At 39.5% G+C, this 20,456-nt stretch overlaps 1 pseudogene; it reads right to left on the bottom strand.

Moving 5' to 3' along the window:
- Positions 1-7,738: 7,738 nt before the first annotated feature.
- LOC133724861 (uncharacterized) lies at positions 7,739-19,598 on the bottom strand (annotated as a pseudogene).
- Positions 19,599-20,456: the final 858 nt, after the last annotated feature.

Genomic DNA, 20,456 nt, shown 5'->3' with positions numbered 1-20,456 from the left:
TGATGTTTGTACATAAAGTTTAAATCAGTTATAATCATAAAAACTGATGTCCATTAAGAGAAATGCATCAGTTACAAAATGAAAATCGATGTCCCATTAATAACAGGAGATCGAATTACTATGTTGAAACTGATGTGCGACAAACCAGTGCACATCGTGTTTTAGATAGAGATCGATGTCTAGTATAAGTATTGTCATCGATAAAGACCAGAAAACCGATGTGTGAGACAGTATCAGTCATCGTTTCTTAAATGAATAACGATGTTAAAATGCATAGTTGTGTTGTAGGATCTATATTTCTTTAAGCATTAAAGGTAATAAGATGAGGGTTTAACAATATATAAACATACAAGTTTGTTATCATTTAAACCTATTTACATCGATTTATAATGAGGAACCGATGTGTATTATGATACTAGACATCGGCTAAAAACCGATGTCTGGATTTTCCGGACCTTTCTCATCACCCACTAAGACATCGGTCGGGATTCTTTTTCTCATCGATTTTTGGCCGATGTTTGAAGGCATAATTCTAGTAGTGTATGTAACTATGGGTTATGAGTATAATAAATTTGGGGCTAGGCCTTAACCCTAGCCAAACTCACGTATAAAACAATGTGATGCTATGTTTTTTATGAATATGCATGTGTTTTGAATCCTTTAGCTACTTTACTTCAATGCTTTCTTACATGTGTTTTTGGATTTGTCACCTAGAAGCATGTTATAGGAATTAATGAAATCAGAAACTTAAGCTTGACAATCTTTTGTAACTGAGAAGCATGTGTAGCTAATAGGATGGTGGTCTAGCTTATTCTTACGGGAAGAACTAGATTGCTTGGGTTTCTTACCTTAAAATTAATGCTTGGTGCCATGAGTTTAAGAGTCGAGAGGCCTTAGGCTTTACGGCATCAAAGCTCTTTTATGTTTTAGCGAATGTAAATGGGACTAAGGTTGTGTGATCTAGCTTTGCTCTAGCGACATCATTAGGTTGCATGATTAGTTGGTATCTCGGTTTCTCTAGCGAAAACCGAGGGGGAATTTATCAAAGTATGTTGTTATTTGAAAATAAGTTACATTATATGCATGAGGGAGGCTAGGTGTGAAACCTATGCTCTTATTTATCTCATTGATCAAAGTCTCTATTTTATTTTTATGAGCTTAATTTATTTTTGTGCAACTTAATTTACTATATAAAATTAAAATCAACCAAGCCGTTCACTACCACAATTGTAAATACCATCCTCGTGATCTTTAGCTTCCAGAGGGCTAGGGTTGTGAATTTGTAAAAAGATAGACTTACATGTGTTTTCTAGGTTTTATTTCGGGGTGATCTAGCTAGGGTAGAGTTACTCAATCCCTTGGGTACGATACTCTCACTTTTCCTTTACTAAAACTTGACCTCCTATACTTGGGAGTAAGGCACATCATCCATGTATTGCATACACATCTATGCTCGATGATGACCCAACAAGTTTTCGGTGCCGTTGCCGGGGATTGAGGTAAAACTCAATCCCTATTAGGTTGCCGTGGGGCTAGATCGAGAACCCATTTCTAGTTTATCTTTATGTTTCCTTTAATTATTTGGTAGTTTTTTTTTTGGTGTGGTAATTTAATTTTCAAAATTGCTATAAATACTTTGGGTTAGTAAATTTGTAACTTGTGGTAAGAAAAGACTAAATTGAGCATATTGAAATTAGTAAGATAGTCTTGCCTATTTACTATTTGCTTATTACTCGTGCAATTTCCCCTTTTAGTTACTTATTTAAAATTTTGTAATTAAATAGTGCTTTGACTTGTTTCTTTTAAATTGAAATTTGATTAGAGCTTGTAGTTTTTAAGTAAATAGGATTTGGATTTCATCTTTGTAACGTCGAGTTTATTCACTCTTCACAACTAGGCTCATCCAATTGGATACGATGTCTAGGTAAGATTTAAATGAAAGAAGTGTATTCAAGTGAGTTTCGGCTCCACCAAAATCTCTTCCTACTCTTACCTGGTTGTATTTCATGAGGAGTTACTGAACGGTTGAGTGTTAGACAACACCCAAATTTGGATTCCTTTTCTCTTTTGCTTTTTTACTTACAAATTCTAATTTGAGTTCTAATTTTCTAGAAATTGTTAAAGTTCTAATTTTATTAGTTTGTTTTGTTTTGAGTTGAGGCACATTGGACCTTGTTAATGTCCTTAAACTTAAACACGGATTGGTGGACTCCAAATCGAAGAAAGAATTAACCATGATGAAGAATTTGAGAGTTTAGTGGAGCTTTGGCCGAGAGCATTCATGGTGTGTTAAAATCCAAGTGTAAGATCCTCTTTGGTTCTTGATGCGTGGAGCTTAATGGATGGCAAGTGCCTAACTTGGCCTTGTGTGGTTATCAACGAGTTATGCATTATGGAGCTAAATGGAGGGTTTACAAAGAGTTTGCGCTTTCTTAAACCCTCATTCTTATCTTTCCTAAGCATGATTAGTTGTTTATGTGTTTTTATGTTAATAAATTTGTGGTTTGAAGAGTTTTGGATAGTTATTTCACCCTTTGTCAATGGATAAGACACAAAAGATTTAGCTTTTATTGAAAGGATTATCCAAAGCTCAAGTGTGAGGTGGCTATACCCTTTCTCTCTTGCCTTGTGTTAGTTTAATTGTTTTGAATGCTAGTCTCGGCCATATGATGCATGTTTCCAAAACATTGATAGGATCTTAATAGCTTCATTATACATTAAGGATTATATGATGTTTTAAGTGTGAGGTGCTTGTTAGGCCAATGGTTAATATTAATTAGTTTGTATTGACTAGCCTGTGGTAGTTAATAAGCATATTGTCTTATGCCTTAAATTTAGTTCACTATTGTTCATTACAAATTAAGGACAATGTGTGGTTTAAGTGTGAGGTGTAAGGCTAACTAATTTCATTCCTTATCATTTTATTTTCTTATTCGTGATTCAAAAACCCATAAAAATTGAAAATTTTAAAAATTCCAAAAATATTTTGGCTCACTTCTATGTGTTCCTAAAAAGAAACAACCCCCGATCATGAGATCGAACTTATGTCTGATTGGATCGATTGATTTTGAGCATGTTTAGCAATTAAAGATCAATGCTTGTTTAATGAATGGATTTGGCGTTTTGTGCTCACGTGCATTTAAAGTCATATTGCCTATGTCATTTTAGATGCATTCATGTGGGAAAGATGAGGATTAAATTTGTTGAAACTATCTATGCCTAATTATGTGAGCTTTTGAGCCTAAAAGAGTGCATGCAAGTTTCGAATGCACTAGTTCTTTCATTGAGTGATCAATTCATTGTGCATGTAATCTAGAAGTACTTGCTCCAAATCATTCGAAACTTTATATCAAAAGCATGAGTTGTTATTGGGGAAGACCAAGGCATTAGGAATCCACCATGACCAAATAGCTTTTGTCCTTAATGTTAACAATCCAGTAGTTAGCCAATTTGAGCCTATGTAAATATGTGTTAGCCTTTTTATTTCTTTACCACCACAAATGTCTACCCTTTTAAACTTAAACACTTTTCCTACCCTTTCTAAGCCAAGTGGTAAGCAATGTGAGTCCTAGTATTTTGGTGCTTGTAAATGGGAGAGGAATTGTCAAAAGAATAAGTGTGAGGTGGGTAGAAGTTATTTGTGTGTGTTTGTAGCCAAGAAAAAATGGGTGACCCTAGAAGCATGTTAAAAGAAAAAAATATATATATATCAAAAGAATTATCCAAAGTTAATATGGACTAGGGTCACCAAAGAAAAAAAAATAGAAAATGGAAAAATTGAAAGAGTGTTGTGCAAAAATAGTGTGAATGAAAAAAAAAAAATACAAAAAGAGAGTGTGTGTTGCAGAATAAAATTATATATGTAGTAGTTTCGTAGTTAGCTAGTTTGGGTTTGTGGCAAAAATAAAAAGAGAAGTTTACAAAGCACCTAGAGTCCAAAGTCTTAAAGGAACTCAACAAGAGAATTGCTTACTAGGAGGCTTATAATTTGTAATTTATTTTCCCTTCATTTGTTTAAACCCTCACCTAAGCCCCATTACAACCAAAATAAAAGACCTTGTGATCCAAGAGAACTTATGCAATGATCATGTGGAGAAAAGATGGAAGATCAAGCCTATGGAAATCATCTCAATTGAATTGCTTTTGAGTGCAAACACTAACCATTAAACACTTGAGTGAAAATGAGTGATATCCATGTGAGTTTGATGGTTAGACAAATGTGGTTCAAGTTAATACCATGTGAATCATTTACAGTGGCTCACATGACATATGCATTCAATATATTATGTTGAGCATGACTTTCCAAATCCAAGTATTAGCTTTGGATTTTGAAAATTTGGTTTCTAAACATGCTCAATTGAAAGTCATTCCACTAAGTCAATATTCTATAAGGGAAAGTGGTCAAATGACCAAGGATGCAAGCAAGTCATTTAGTTAATTTGTTTGTGCTAGTTTAGTTTATGTTTTTGCTTGAGGACAAGCAAAGTGTAAGTGTAAGGTATTTTGTTAGGTCCATAATTACCTATTAATTATCCCCCTAATCTTGCACTTTTGTTTAACCTTTGTGTTTATTTATACATATTTATTATATTTTCCTCATCATGCTAGGAAATGATGGAGAAACTTGAAAATGCCCTAAAAACTCAACTTTAGCACATTTTCCTACTCCGGTTAGGAGAAACCGAGCTAAGCAAGGAGGGAGGAGCGGCAGCCTGATCAAATGAACTCCAAATGAGCTGAAATTTTACTGAGACATTTTAGACATCCTGAGGATATTTCAATAGGGAAGGCCAATAGAAACGGTCCTCCAATACGGAAGTAGTCTTATCTCTGCCAAAATGACCAACTAAACCACCAGCATGCATTTCCCAAACAATATAGTCACAAATAGATGTGCGAGGAAGACATAATTGGGTACCATGAAAAAGACATCACAAAGGATGAAGTCAATATGATCTCGACGGTGCCCGGTGGAGACATCATGATAAATAGACCCAAAATCAGGACATGAAGCATAATCGGACTTCATGTGATCAAAACCCACCACGTGAACATTTAAGTTCCGTAAAACGCCCACAACACGACTAAGAGCATCTGCAGCCTTGTTATCAATACCAGGGAAATGACGAAGGACAAAGGTGAAGATTTGAAGATATTCTACCCAGGCAACATGTTTTCCCGTAATTTTACTTTGAGAATTAAGGTACTTAAGGGCTTGGTGGTCAATATATAGGACAAACTCATTAGGTAGCATGTAGTACTGCCAATGGTGAAGAGCATGGACAATGGCATAGAATTCCTTGTCGTAAGTAGAATAACGCTGTCTAGCCTCATTAAGCTTTTCACTGAAGTAGGCGATGGGATGGCCCTCTTGACTCAAAACACCTCTAATGCCAATGCCGGAGGCATCACAAGCACCTTCAAAAACCTTGGAAATATCATGATGTCGAAAAACAGGGGCCTTCATCATTTTTTTCTTAATAGTGTCAAAGGCTTAAGCTGCGGCAGGGGACCAACAAAATTCTCCTTGTTTCAAGCAATCAGTGATGGGGGCCATAATAGTACTAAACCCCGGGATAAAGCGGCGATAGAAAGAAGCTAAAGCATGGAAACTATGGGCCTTAGTAATAGTTCTAGGTGTAGGCCAGCACTGAATGGCAGCAACTTTTCCATATCAACACTAACATCGGCAGCACAGATAATGAAACCCAAGAATAGGACCTGCGGTTGTAAGAACGAACACTTCTTGAGGCTAGCATACAATTTTTCTTGACGAAGTGTGAGGAATACTGTGCGAAGGTGCTCTAGATGCTCGTCACGAGTCCGACTGTAGATAAGGATATCATCAAAGTAGACTGCCAAAAACTTGCCAATGTAAGGATGTAAAACATGGTTCAACTCTCATAGAGGTACTAGGGGCGTTAGACATGCCAAAAGGCATAACTAACCATTCATATAGGCCGTCAAGTGTCTTAAACGCGGTCTTCCACTCATCACCCAAACGAATACGAATCTGATGGTAGCCACTACGTAGATCAATTTTGGAGAACCACATAGAATCAGCCAAGTCATCAAGCATATCATCAATCATGGAATAAGAAATCGATTGATACTTGATGGTAACTTTGTTGATGGCACGACTATCAACACACATTCGCCATGAAATATCCTTTTTAGGTGTTAGAAGAACTGGTACAACACATGGACTAAGGTTATGTCGAATGAAACCTCTGTCCAAAAGACCCTGAATTTGCTTGTTTAACTCAGCTTGTTCAGCAGGATTCATGCGATAATGAGCGAGGTTAGGAAGTTGTACGTGAACCAAGAACAAGATCAATGGCATGTTGGATCTCCCACAGAGGTGGTAATTCATGAGGTAATTTGTCTGGAACCATATCAGTAAAGTTATCCAAGAGATGTTGAATATCTGCATCAGGTGAAGAATCGAGATTAGGAGCAGAACTTTCTTTTAAGACCAAGGCAAACATAAGACCAGACTCTTGACTTGCACGTGCAAACTCACCTAGGGTCAAAACATTGAGTTTGTGTGGCTCAGAAGGAGAGATAGATGGGGAAGGACGAGCTGCAGGTTTTGCGGGCCTTAAGGTAATAGTGGTGCCACCATGATGAAAAACATACGTATTTTCTCACCCAAAATGATGGATATCACGATCATAAATCCATGGGCACCCTAGCAAAATATGAGCAACATCCATAGGAAGGACATCAAAATAAAGATCCTCATAATAAGATCCCAACTTCAGAGGAACAAGGCATCTTTCGGTAACAGGTAATTGTGCCTTGTCAACCCAAGCCACACAAAAAGGATGGGAGTGAGGTTCGGGAGTAAAATTCAATTTTGTGATGGCTGATTTAGAGACCATATTCATAGTACTACCCCCATCAATGACTAGCTTGGAAGGACGGCCATTGCAGGGAACAAATCTATGGAAGATACTAGGTACGTTTCCAGGCATCCGAGTCTAAAGGAACAGAGTAAATACAACGGATGACCTGTAATTGGGGATGTGGATCACCGTTAGTGTAGCAATCATCAAGACCAAGATCATAGACATCCTCCATTGGTGTTCAATAATTTCCTCACTAGCGACCACATGAAAATTCTCAGTTTCTATAGGAGCAAGGGTGAAAGTGCGTTGGGGGCAACAAGAAGCAATATGGCCTTTGGCATGACAATAATGGCACTCAATTTGGGGAGAAAAAGTTGAAGGAGCAGGGGCCTTATTCGTAGAGAATGGAGGGTGAGGACTGGCAGAAAAATTAGGAGGACAAAATGAGGAGGTAATGCCTTGCTATGTGACGCGACATAGCGGAAGTTGTAGAAGAAGGAAGACTAGTAGATGGAACAGAGCACGTCATCTCTGACCACTACCATGCTATAAAAGGAAAGGGAATAAGCAAATTGGACTCGTGTTTATTATTAGTGAGCCACATTACTGGATAAGCAACCATTGCAAAAATAACTCTAATAACAAAACCTGATTTTCTTCTTTTCATTTATGAAAATAAACAAACAGCCAGCGTACATGGTATTTCTTAGATTGAGGAACATACCAAGTATGAGTAAGAAATTGTGGTATGAAACAACAGTACTCTCACGGCCGTCAAGTCAAAGAGACTAATGAGCATCCGATTTTTGTTGAAGCTGTGTAGATGAAGCTTTTTCGTATACGAGTTGGTTAACAGAGACACAATAGTTTAGCTTGGCAATTCCTTATTATTCTTTCATAGTTGAGAAAGTTAGCTGATGGGAGAGCAGAGACTTTTCATCATTATCATCCAACTCAATGCTCTCATGTGCTGCATATTCTACGTCAATATGACTTTCATCTTTTCCATTCAGCACTTTTGATTCTGAGACATTAAGTTGTGAGTATGCTGCAGCATTCTCTCTATCTGTTTCAATCTCTACAGAGTCTGACAATCCTTTCGGAATTGGTTTGTAACCAAAAACGTACGTGCTGAACCAAAATCCCAACGATTGGGGGAGCAAATGATGATAAGATGGATTCGAAAGATTGATCTAGAGCATAGATGCTCATACGGGACCCCCCAGGGACGATCTCTGCAAAGATTGGACTGTATCCAGCTTAGATATTGAACAATTCCCAAAAAAAAAAAAAAAGGGTTATATATGAGATCTCGTTACAATTAGCACAAAAATTATAATTGCACAAGCATCACATGAGTACATGAACAAGTTGCATATGAAGTGTAACTCTAGTGAAGATGATTTAACAACCTTAACTCATTAACACTAAAATTGAGAGTTCAAGCAAAGAGGTACAATGAAGGGTGCGCATAAGTGCATTTACTTGAGAATCCATGCCTACATTTGTTTCTGTCCATGACTTGATGCTAAGAGAGAGCATTTCGGTGTTTGCTGAAGAAAAATTGAAAGCAAAGATGAAGGAAGAACTATTTAGTTGAGACTAAGGGGCATATAGACCGAACTAATCAAACTATCAGGACGACAAACTTTTGAATAACTCAATGACCTGAGAAGATTTGAAATTATAATGTTGACACAACTTGTAAAGCTCACAAAAGTTGCTGGTTAAATTTCTACATGAAGGACCTTTCTAACCTACTTATAAACAGTCATGAAGGACCTTTCTAACCTACTTATAAACAGTCCTCCACAAGTGTTAATATTAGACTATTAGTATTACTAGAATATTGCTATTCCAGATTGCTAATTAATTTTTTAGCCCAAAATAGAAAATCTGAAACAATTGATCAGTGTAATAAGTATGGAACTTTCTTTAGATACCTACCAAACATAGTTTTTTTTTTTTTAATCCAAGGAGGTCAGCTATTTATTTTTTGGAGAAACGGATAAATCCATTAAGGGACAAGCCCAAAGAGAGCCCAAAGGGGGGCCTCAACCCAGAAACAAACGGAACAACAGCAAGGTTTGATCAACTCCACCTATCACAAACATGACAGGGAAAGGAGAGAAAAAACAGACAAAACCCAGAAAGGGAGAATACAATTACAATTACAAGTTTGCATTCGGAGGACAAGGGAGCCCGTCCGACTTCAGAACCCGAAGCAAGGATGGTGGTGGCAGAGCTGCCCATTTGACAAGACCCACCGTCCTAATGGCAAGCGATGCCGCAGAATGCGCGACTAAATTCACTTCTTTGGGAATCCATTCCCATTTGATTTCAGAGAAGAAACAGCTCTTTCTCCTAATTTCATGAATCAGAAGGTGACAATTCCAATTCCCTCTTTTGTTTCTTGATTGGATGTCTTTGATTACCTCCAAAGCATCATATTCAACAACCACATTTTTCAAATTTCGATCAATAGCGAGGTTTATCCCATCTAGAATTGCATTTACCTCTGCAGTTACAGCTGAATAGCAAATCTCCGACCGGCAAGAACCTCCCACGACTACTCCCAGATGGTTTCTGATCATCACCCCAAATCCTCCAATCATTGTGTGCTCAGACCAAGAGGCGTCACAGTTTATTTTCACCATATTTGGAGGGGGAGCTGTCCATACACGGGCTGGCAATGCACGGGAGAATGGGATCACCCAAAGGTTTTTTTGCTTCCCAGTACTCGAAAGCGAGGGAGTTGCGTCGATTGATTACCAACTGTGGGGAAACTTCCAGTCTTTTGAAAATGAAGTCACATCTCGCTGTCCAGATTTTCCAGCAAAAGACACTAATCATTGTAAGAACTCTTTTCTTCTCTATTGCATTGTGAGTAATAGATAGTAGACTCAAGAACCAGTTGTCTAGAGTTGTGATTTTCTGTTTGTCTATTTTCAAACCAATGGGAGAACCAAACCAGACCACATCCACCCACGAGCATAGAAGTAATGTGTGTCAATCAATTCCTCATATACTCCACAAATAGGGCACATAGGAGAGTGAGATAGCCTTCTCCTGAATAGGTTGAGTAAAGTAGGGATAGCACCGGAGATAGCCCTCCACAAAAACATTCTAACTTTTGGAATAGTTTCCAGGTTCCAAATGGTTTTCCAAACCCTACGGTCCACCACATGTGCAGATTGACATGTACCCAGAAGAGACCTCTTTTGTTTGGAGTGAAGCCAATGATACCCAGATTTCACAGTATAATCCCCATTTTTGTTCCAAGGCCAGATTTGCCTGTCACAGCCATCCACCCTGCCGATAGGTATTGACTTAATCACAGTAATTTCTCTAGGTTGTAGAAGGTGCAGAATAGGTTCAAGAGACCAGGTATGAGTATTCCAGTCAATGAGGGAGGAAACTCTATTTGGCAGGTGAGCATCTACTGTCCTATTAGTAGATAAAGGCCCCAAATAAGGAGGGGGGGAGCCAATTGTCCTTCCAAATGTCAATGGATGATCCATTGGCAACTTGCCAAGTAGAGCCTTTCAAAATAACGTCTCTAGGTTCTAACAAGCTGGACCATCCCCAAGATGCCCTATACCTCTTCACTGCATCTTTAAACTCTCTATCCAGAAAATATCTAGCCTTGAGAACTCTTGCCCACAAAGAGTCCGGGTCCTGTATCAACCTCCAGCATTGCTTGGCAATTAATGCCAAATTAAACTCGTGGAGATCTCTGAACCCCAAACCTCCTTCTTCCTTTGCTAGGCCCAAATGTCGCCAGCTTTTCCAGTGGATTTTATTTCCAGTTTCACTTGCTCCCCAAGAAGAGAATTGATCTCATCACATAAAATGGCAGGAAACTTGAAACAAGCCATAGGGTACGCAGGAATTGCCGTAGCGACATATTTTATCAAAGTTTCCTTCCCTGCCAGTGACAAGGCACCCTGCTTCCAACCATCGATTTTCCTGCTCATTCTCTCTCTAATATACCCGAGAGCCTCCTTCTTAGATCTTCCCCAAATAGTTGGCAGTCCCAGGTATTTTCCCGGGTTCTCAACCACATTTATGTCTAGCAATTCGCAAATTAGCCTACTCATCTGACTTGGGGTATTGGGAGAAAAAAATAGGCTGGACTTATCTTGGTTTATAAGCTGGCCAGAGGCCAGACAATATTCCTTGAAGAGACCAACCAGTTGTAGGCAGTTGGACAGAGTGGCTTTTACGAAAAACAGAGAATCATCAGCGAAAAATAGATGTGAAACCATAGGGCAGCCTCTACTCAGTCTAATACCCTTAATTGTACCAATAGATACTTCTCTCGTCAGTCTCAAGGACAGTACCTCACTCACAACCAAAAACAGGTAAGGCGAGAGGGGGTCGCCTTGTCTAAGACCTCTGGTTGGCTTGAAAAAAGATCCAGGGCTTCCATTTAAAACAATTGAGAAAGCAGAGACAGTAGTAACACATCCCATAATCAAATTAACCCAGCTTCTAGAAAAACCAAACTTCAGCAAGGCAGCCTCAAGAAAGTCCCATTCAACCCTGTCATAGGCTTTATTCATGTCGAGCTTCAGACCTAACTCGTGGTTTCCCCCTTCTCTTTTTAGCCGCAGGTAATGGAATGCCTCATGAGCTAGCATAATATTGTCTTGGATCTGACGATCCGGGACAAAAGCATTCTGGTTTGTGGAGATAATTTGGGGTAATAGGGCCTTTAACCTATTAGCAAGTAGCTTCGACAATATCTTGTAAGAACTATTACAGAGACTGATGGGTCTGAATTGAGCAGTCCTTTCAAGATTTGAGACTTTTGGAATAAGAGCTATGTGACTCTTCTTATTAATTAATAAAGAAGAGTTTACAAAGCATAAATATCAGCTACAATTACAGCTTGTAAAACATCTAGGACTAAAACATAAAATTCATTCTCTGTGAGAGAATAAGCATGGCGAGCTAGCAAATGGGCCACCATATTTCCATTCCTACCTATGTGACTCACATGTATGACATTCTGAGCCTCCAACAGCAAACTAACATCTTCATATATTCTGCCAAGCAATGATGTATTAACAGAATCATGAGCTGAGAGTTTACGCTGAACTTCCATTGCATCAGTCTCTACCATAACTGGCCCAAAGCCAAGCTCCCCCGCAAACTCCAAAGCCACCTTGCAGGCCAAGATTTCAGCGTGTTCCGGGGATATCAAAGCCACTCAATCGACAAGCACCACCTCCCAGCATGATACCATCCGCATTCCTAAATACAAACCCCAGTCCCCCTTTCCGAGAGACATGATGGAATGCCCCATCCACATTGATCTTCACCAAGCCCACCGGAGGAGCTCTCCACACCACTTTGCCTATGTTTTTAGGCGGGGACGGTTTCAAACTGTGGAATCTAAATTCCTGCAGACTTGACGCAAGTCCCACACTGACATCCACAGCCTGACACTTCTTCTGATTCCAAATCCGGTCATTTCTTTCCTTCAATAGTTCACCCAACTGAGTTAATGACAACTCCTGAGCACATTGGTTCAACCACCCAACAACATCACTACGCATATTGCGCGGGCTATAACAGACCTGCTGAAGAATGGGGTTTATTTGGATCACCTCCTTAGTGAAACAACAGTCCCTACATAAGTGAAGAGTCGTTTCACTTTGACTCTCACAGAGAACACACATATACGAGTCCAGAACCACACGTTTCGAAGCCAGCCTGCCCAAAGAAGGAGATATCCAAGCAGACTCTCCAAATATGTATTTTTGCTTTGTTTGGAATGACCACTCACCAGAGCTTTTTCCAAAAATCGGGACCAACAGGAAGTTGCAAAGTATTGTAGCTGGGTGAATGCATAAATGCAAACCGATATGCCGTTTTGACTGAAAACTTACCATCCTTCGAAAGCTTCCAACAAAGCTGGTCACTGACCACCCTCCGACTTAAAGGAATTGCAATAATTGCAGCTGCTTCCTCCTCCAAAATCTCTTGTATCAGAGGAACATTCCACCTTCCCACATCACTCATCAGCTCACTAACTTGTGTGACCTCAACTGCTGCCAACCCCGGGTTGGTAGGCCACCTAAGGGGTAACGCCACCACCCAATTATCCGAGTAGATGGCAACATCCGCCCCATTACCCACCTGCCAGTAACAACCATGTTGAAGTAATTCTCTAGAAGAGAAAATACTTCTCCACGAAAAGGAGGGAGATGTATGAGGCATAGCTCCACAAAACGAAGTATCCGGGAAGTATCTCGCCTTGTAAATGCGAGCAATAAGAGATGAAGGAGTCGTCAGGATCCTCCATGCTTGTTTGGCTAGCATGGCAGAATTGAAGTCGGATAGGCTTCGGAACCCCAACCCACCCTCTTCCTTCGAGTTACAAAGAGCATTCCAATTCTTCCAGTACATCTTCCATTTGTCTAACGTGCTCCCCCACCAAAATCTTGCACATTGTTGTTCCAAATAATCGCAAAAGCTCTTCGTAAGTTGAAAAACACTCATAGCATAGGTAGGCAAAGCTTGAGCCACCACCCTGATCAATATATCCTTCCCTGCATGCACCACTCTATAATTTTCCTTGCCAGGAAGATAATTTTTTTGACAACATCTCCTTAATATACTGGAAAGTAGACGTCTTCTTCCTCCCGACATAAGTGGGCCAAGCTAAATATTTTGCATGTGATTCCACAACTTCCACTCCCAACAAGTTGGAAACCTCATCTTGTAAATCAATCGACACATTCTTACTAAACACCATCGAGCTCTTAGAAAAATTAACTACCTGGCCAGAAGCCTCCCATAAGTCTCCAAGACCTCCTGTATAGCATAACAGGATTCCAAAGAGGCTTGTGCATAAAGCATACTATCATCCGCAAACAATAAGTGATTCAATGTGGGTGCATTAGTACATACCTGAATACCCGGTAAAAGACCCATTGCCTGTTTTTGTTGCAGCAATGCTGAAAAGCCTTCAGCACCAATAAGAAATAGGTAAGGTGACAACAGATCTCCTTGTCTTAACCCTCTGCTAGGAGTAACAAATCCCCGTGGTCTTCCCCTGATCAAAAAAGAATACCGCACAGTCCTTACACATTGCATCACCATTGAAATCCAGTTTCGGGCAAACCCAAACCGACACATCACTCTCTCCAGAAAAACCCATTCCATCCTATCATAGGCCTTACTCAAATCCAGTTTCAAAGCTATGTACCCATCATCTCCATCACGCTTGTTATGGATTACATGAGCAAGTTCATTGGCTACCAATATATTATCCATAATCAATCTGCCAGGAACAAACGCACTTTGGGAGGGGGATATCACCTCAGGTAGTATGACCTTCAGCCTGTTAGCAATAACCTTTGAACAAATCTTGTAGATAACATTATAGAGGGCGATTGGTCTCAAGTCTGACATGTTCTCTGGATTACTTACTTTCGGAATAAGGCAAATGTGGGTAAAATTGATTTGCTTGAGCAATTGGCCAGTATGAAGAAAACTATGAACTGCTGCAAATATGTCTCCACCAATAAGTTCCCAATGGTGTTGAAAAAAAAGAGGAGGCACCCATCATGGCCAGGAGATTTAGTAGGGTACATCTGAAAAAGAGCAAAACGTACTTCCTCCATGGTATAAGGTGCACACAGTTGATCATTCATCTCTTGAGTAACACATGGAGTAATAGCCTCAAGAGTCGAATTCATAACCTCAAAGTCAATTTCGGAAGCTTTAAACATTTTAGAAAAGTAATCAGTAACCACTTTCTCAATACCTGCGTCATCCTCTTGCCATTGCCCATCTTCGTTAAATAAAACTAGCAAGGTGTTCTTTCTCTTCCTATTCTCTGTTTTCCGATGCAAGAAGCCCATATTCCGATCACCTTCTTTTAACCAAGTGATCTTTGATCGCTGCCTCCAAAACAATTCCTCTTGGAATAATAGCTGCTGGAGTTTATCCAACAGCTCTTTCTTCTCAGATTGTACACTCACCGAAGGGAAAACATTCAACAATTCCTCCATCCTCGAACGAATTCCCAACATCTGTAATTGCCTACCCCTAAAAACCTCATTCTGCCACTTATTCAACTGAATTCTAGTGTACAGGATCTTCTTGGTAACACAAAACATAGGTGTACCAGACACGTCCATACCCCACGCCTCCTTCACTACCCCATCACAATCCTGGTGTTGTAACCAAAACGCTTCAAACTTGAAGCGATGACATTTAGGCCTTACCCGCAGAGGGGATGTACTAGCGCGCAGAAGTATAGGAGCATGATCTGAGTCCGAAGGTGCCAGATGAACGACTCTAGCATGGTTGAAGATATCAACCCACGACGGGGTGCACACAGCACGATCCAACCGCAGCAAAGTTTATGAGTTCCACCAAGTAGCCATGGCCCCCTGATACCCTAGATCCAGCAGATGACAATAGCCCAATGCCTTCCAGAAACCTCGCATTTGTCTCTCCGGTCGAAACGGGCCTGCAATCATCTCCCCATTGTTAAGAATCTCGTTGAAATCTCCTATTACCACCCAAGGAAGGGAATCAATATCTGAAAGGTCACGCAACAACTGCCATGACCTATCTCTCTCACCGGTTCGAGCATATCCATAGAAACCCGTCAATCTCCATGACGGAACCCCAGATTCACCCACAACCACGGCGTCGATATGAAGTGCAGATTTGGTGCCAACCTGAAGCTTCACATCATCAGTCCAAAAGAGTCCCAGGCCCCCAGCCTGCCCTGCACTTAAAAACTCCTCAGCATGAGCGAAACCTAACGCCCTGCGTAGCTTCTCAAAGTCCTCAACTCTGCTAATCTTAGTCTCACATAAGAATACAATCTGTGGGCGATTCTGAGAGCACAAATCCTTCAGAGCCCTAGTTGTAGCATCATTGCAGATTCCTCTGCAATTCCAGCTAAGAACATCCAAATCCATGGACGCTAAAGTTTGCTTCCTACGTCAAGAAAGTAACCCTAGCTCTTGAGCGGCTAGGTCCAACTAAGTAGCATTATTGACACAACAATACCTATAGATATAGTACCTACCAAACATAGTTAAAACAAACCTCTTCAAAAGTTCATTTGAGCAAAGACTATAAGAAACTTATTCCAGACTCTACTTAATATTGTGCAAACAAGTGAAAAATCATTTCGCCACTATGCCAAGTATCAAACTCTTATTAACTGTTCCTTCAATTCAGTCGCACTGTGACTTATGTTAGTACCTTATACCTAAATGGAAATTTACATAAACAATAACTGATGCTTGCAGATAAGATTGCCTAAGGTGGACAAGTGTATCTACTAAATTTGAAGGCATATATCATGTGCAGAATTTTAGAGAAAGTAATCCTCCGCCACGCAAGTAATAGAAATAGAGATAGAAAGAAGAAATAAGCAAGCCAAGAAGACAACAAGATTTAATGAGGTTCGGCCAATATTCTTGCCTACGTCCTCGGAGAGTTTCACCTTCACTAATGAGAGAATTACACAAGTACAAGATTACACCGCTCAAGTTTATGCCCAACCCAAGCCCTTGTACCCAAAAGGATACCTATTGTACACCCTCTCTCAACCTAGAAGATCACTCTACCCCAAGAGCTATTCCCACTCTTGAACACAACTCAATTTGCTTCTATACATGAAGACCCCTAGAGTTGCTCTTGACCTCTCCTTGTCCTCTCCTTTCTTGCCTCTACACAAGCTTCATCTATTTATACCATTGATAGAAGTCTCTAGATTCACTTCATCAATGCTCATTCATGAATCAACCACTTATCTCCCACATTAACTCCCTAGGAAGACTAAAAGGTCAAAACATGAATTTAACTAGGATTAAATTATGTTTAGTCCCTGTACTATGACCCTTTTTTCGTTTCAGTCCCTGACATTCTCAATTAATCTGAAAAATCCCTAACGTCAAAATTTCCGTCTGATTGGTCCCTCCCGCGTCAAATTAGGAGTTGACCTTAGATGAAATGTCCAATATACCCCTATGTTATTTCTTTTTCCTTTTTAATTTCTTTTTCTCCTTTTTTTTCTTTTTCCTTTTTAATTTCTTTTTTTTCCTTTTTTCCTTTTTTCTTTTTAATTTCTTTTTTGCTTTTTCTTCTTTTTTTCTTGTTCCTTTTTAATATTTTTTTCCTTTTTTTCCTTTTTAAATTTTTTTTTCCTTTTTCTTCTTTTTTTCTTGTTCCTTTTTAATTTCTTTTTTTTCTTTTCGTTTTGCCTACTTTCTCCTTCCTCAACCCACCAATCCCATTCCGATCAAACTCCACAACCCATATGTTTCTCTCCCCAAATTGAAACCAAACCCAGCAAAGACCTAGCTTGGGGTGCAGAGATGGACATCGAGCAAAAGAAAGAGGCTAGGAGCTGATCGATCACTTCTTCACCTTCTCTGAAGCCATCTCCCTTTGTTGGGATCCGCCCTCGCCTCCATCGTCGCCGATGCCATCTCCCAAACACAAGCATATCCCAATCAGCTCAGAAATTCGCCGCTAAACCACTCCCCTCTTGTTTTCACAGCCTACTTCTCTCTCTTCCACTCAAATCTCACTTTCTCTCCACATCAAGCCTCAATTTGGAAACTTTTCACTGAAAACTACCATTTTTTCAGACCCTGAGGTTTTTGGGTCTTGCTCAAAATGGTGATTTGGATTTTGGATCTGGTTGAAATGATGGTTTTTGATGGCCAAGTTGACCAAAACCAAAAGTGAAGAAGCAGAATAGTGATGGAAAAGAAAAATGGCCGCCGGCGTGGAGAACAATAATTGGGGTTTCGGGTCGATCTGGATTGGTTCGCCGACGTGGCGCTACCGATGCAGCAGGATACGATGGTCATTACAAAGGAAAAAGGAAAAAGGAAAAAGAAAAAAGAAAAAAGAAAAGAAAAAGGAAAAAAGAAATTAAAAGGAAAAAATAAAAATAAAAAAGGAAAAGGAAAAAAGAAATTAAAAAGGAAAAAGAAAAAAGAAAAAAAAAGGGCCGCCGGCGTGGAGAACAAGAATTGGGGTTTCGGGTCGATCTGGATTGGTTCGCCCACGTGGCGCTACCGATGCAGCAGGATACGATGGTCATTAAAAAGGAAAAAGAAAAATGAAAAAAGGAAAAAAAAAGAAATTAAAAAGGAAAAATGAAAAATAAAAAAGGAAAAAAGAAATTAAAAAGGAAAAAGAAAAAAAAAGGAAAAAAAGAAATTAAAAAGGAAAAAAGAAAAAGAAATAACAAAGGGGTATATTGGACATTTCACCTAAGGTCAACTCTTAATTTGACGCGGGAGGGACCTATTGGAGGGAAATTGTGAGGTCAAGGAGTTTTTAGATTAAATTAGAATGTCAGGGACTGAAACGATGAGAGGGACAAAGTACAGGGACTAAACATAATTTAATCCTTTAACTATGCATATCTTCCCAATGCATCAATTTGACCATGCATTTATACCCAATGCAAGCACTTGACCATGCACCAATTTTCCATGCATAAGTTGTCATCTTGAATGCACAAACTATTAATACCATGCATTCATGCCATGTAAAATATCTCCACTAAGGAGAGATAGGCACCAAACCTAATATAGAATTGTGCGGTTATCCCACTTAACAACAGATTTCACTCTTTCTTTCTTCCCCACCCCACAACAAAATAGGAGGAACATTGAAAAGAAGAAGGAAAAAAAAAAACTTCTTTTTAAATACTACAAGACAGAAAAAGGAGACTATGGCAATGATACGCACTTGTTAGTTGCCAGAGCATTCCAGGAAATGAACCATCCCATGATGAATAATACCAGCCCATGCATGAATCCGGTGGATTGGTCATCAGGCAACCCCAACAGCAAAAGAGCTGCAAAAGGAATGGCTGATCCTGCACTTATTTGTGAAAGAACTATCCTCCCAGCATTCGAAAACGGTTTTGCAAGGACATCCCCCATTTTTCCTCCAAAGAGACTTCCAAGTGAGGCGCCGATTACAAATATGGTCCAAAAAACTGCCGTTTCTTTGTGGGAGAAGCCAATAAGCTCCAACCACAAAGGAGCAAATGACAAACCTGACCAGGGGAATGATCCAAAGACACCCTGAGCAATGAGTATTTGAAAAGTTGGGATTTTGATAACTGACTTGGATTCTTTAATCAGGTTCTTCACTTCTTCTGAAAAAGTACGTGGCATTTCATCTTTAGCTCTACCATTGTTCTCTATATAGTGCGGATCATTAGCGAAGAGGCGAACCAATATACCGACTATGACACTAATGAGCCCAACCAGATGGAATGCAATTCTCGAACCATCTATACCCATTACTGAAGTGGAGGCTATTAGTACAGAAAAAAGACCACCTATTATGGAGCCTAAATGTTGAATTATAATCTGGAATCAAGTAAATGAAACAGGTTCTTATGTCAGAATGGTAGAGTTTAAAATACGAATACAACCAATGCAATGTACTGCGTACATGAAGAAGCCAACGAGAAAAGTGGCGGCAGCCCATAGAAAGATAAGCACCAAGAGCAATGACATGGGCTCGGTTGTGACGCATAGCAAGATAAGTAGCAAGTGGGTAGCAGGAGGATTGGACAATGGATCTAAACAGAGTCAGAGAGCCCAACCCAGTTGGGTCTGTGTTAAGAGAAGCTCCTACTTCTTTGTAGACTCCAGGCAAAAGGGACTCATCCGCACTAGTGTCATAGTCTTTGGTTTCATGGCTATCTCTGTTTGCACTGAAAACAGCCCAAAACAGAGGGACGAATCAGAGATTTAGGGAAGACGAGAGGTCACATTTTTGGTTGACTTGGAACGAGGTTGATTTGGGACCGAGTAGATCTGGGATGTTTGACACGTGTAGGGTTGGGGTTTGATAGGTTTAGAATGGAGCGGTGAGATTTGGAGCTTGCATGTTCTTATTGAGACCAATCTGGAAATAGTAATAGGTTGGTTTTTATGGAAGGAAAGGGGTAAGTTTTGCATGCAAGAAGTTCGGGATCTGCTATTGAGTTTACCTTAATTAATTTGTCTTAATTTACCTTAATTTGTGCTTATTGAGTTTATTTATACAGTAAGAAAACTTACGGGATGACAAGGCATTGAGCGATACTCTTTGAGTCTGTCTCATGACCTGTGTGACACATTATAAAATACACGTTACAAAAGAGAGTTGTAAAAGATTACAAGTGTCACACTCTTTAGTAACACATGACTGTCATCGTTAGTTGCAATAAGACACGAGAAATGGCAGAGTAGCTTCATGAATGATGGGATCATCTCTCCTTCAAGTTTTTTTTTATTTTCTTTTTAACAAAAAATATATATATACACACACACACACACACACACACACACACTATTATTAAGAGAACCCACTTTATTAGTTAAAATGAGCGTGAAAAGACATAAAAACTCCCACACCATATATTAGTTTTAAATCATTTTTAATATTTGAAGGTTATTAAAGTAAATAACAAAATACTAACAAAATAATTAAAAGAAAAAAAAAATATTTAATAACTACTCATATGAGATATTTTTCCATTAACCCTATATGCACGTCGATAACTTCCCACTACCATCATCACTAGATAACTTCCCACTATTC

This window comes from Rosa rugosa, chromosome 1 (assembly GCF_958449725.1).
Source record: "Rosa rugosa chromosome 1, drRosRugo1.1, whole genome shotgun sequence".
Taxonomy (NCBI): domain Eukaryota; kingdom Viridiplantae; phylum Streptophyta; class Magnoliopsida; order Rosales; family Rosaceae; genus Rosa; species Rosa rugosa.
Note: the sequence above shows the minus strand (reverse complement) of the source record. Positions and strands in the feature narration are given on the sequence as shown.